General features: G+C 41.8%; 1 non-coding gene across 1 annotated transcript; it reads right to left on the bottom strand.

Annotated features, from left to right (window-relative positions):
• Positions 1–474: 474 nt before the first annotated feature.
• LOC112704849 (small nucleolar RNA R71) lies at positions 475–582 on the bottom strand. Its single transcript, XR_003155450.1, has one exon. It is a non-coding gene; the product is annotated as a small nucleolar RNA R71 (small nucleolar RNA).
• Positions 583–800: the final 218 nt, after the last annotated feature.

Below are 800 nucleotides of genomic sequence, written 5' to 3'. Positions count from 1 at the left end.
AAACTAAGAGAAGCTAAGGCACAATTCTCTATAGAGGACCTAACAGAAATCTTCAAAGAAGAAGAGCACATGGCAGCCGAAAACAATAACAATGCCAACAATGCAAGGAAGGTGCTGGGTGACTTTACTACACCTACTCCCGACTTCTATGGGAGAAGCATCTCTATCCCTGCCATTGGAGCAAACAACTTTGAGTTTAAGCCTCAATTAGCTTCTCTAATGCAACAGAATTGCAAGTTCCATGGACTTCCATTGGAAGATCCTCATCAGTTCTTAGCTGAGTTCTTGCAAATCTGTGACACTGTCAAGACTAATGGGGTTGACCCTGAGGTCTACAGACTTATGCTATTCCCTTTTGCTGTAAGAGACAGAGCTAGAACATGGTTGGACTCACAACCTAAAGAAAGCCTGAACTCTTGGGAAAAGCTAGTCAATGCCTTCTTGGCAAAGTTCTTTCCACCTCAAAAATTGAGTAAGCTTAGAGTGGAAGTCCAAACCTTCAGACAGAAGGAAGGAGAATCCCTCTATGAAGCTTGGGAAAGATACAAACAATTGATCAGAAAGTGTCCCTCTGATATGCTTTCTGAATGGAGCATCATAGGTATTTTCTATGATGGTCTGTCTGAACTGTCCAAGATGTCTTTGGATAGCTCTGCTGGAGGATCTCTTCATCTGAAGAAGACGCCTACAGAAGCTCAAGAGCTAATTGAAATGGTTGCAAATAACCAATTCATGTACACTTCTGAAAGGAATCCTGTGAATAATGGGACTAATCAGAAGAAAGGAGTTCTTGAGATTGA

Source organism: Arachis hypogaea, chromosome 7 (assembly GCF_003086295.3).
Source record: "Arachis hypogaea cultivar Tifrunner chromosome 7, arahy.Tifrunner.gnm2.J5K5, whole genome shotgun sequence".
NCBI classification, from domain to species: Eukaryota; Viridiplantae; Streptophyta; class Magnoliopsida; order Fabales; family Fabaceae; genus Arachis; species Arachis hypogaea.
Note: the sequence above shows the minus strand (reverse complement) of the source record. Positions and strands in the feature narration are given on the sequence as shown.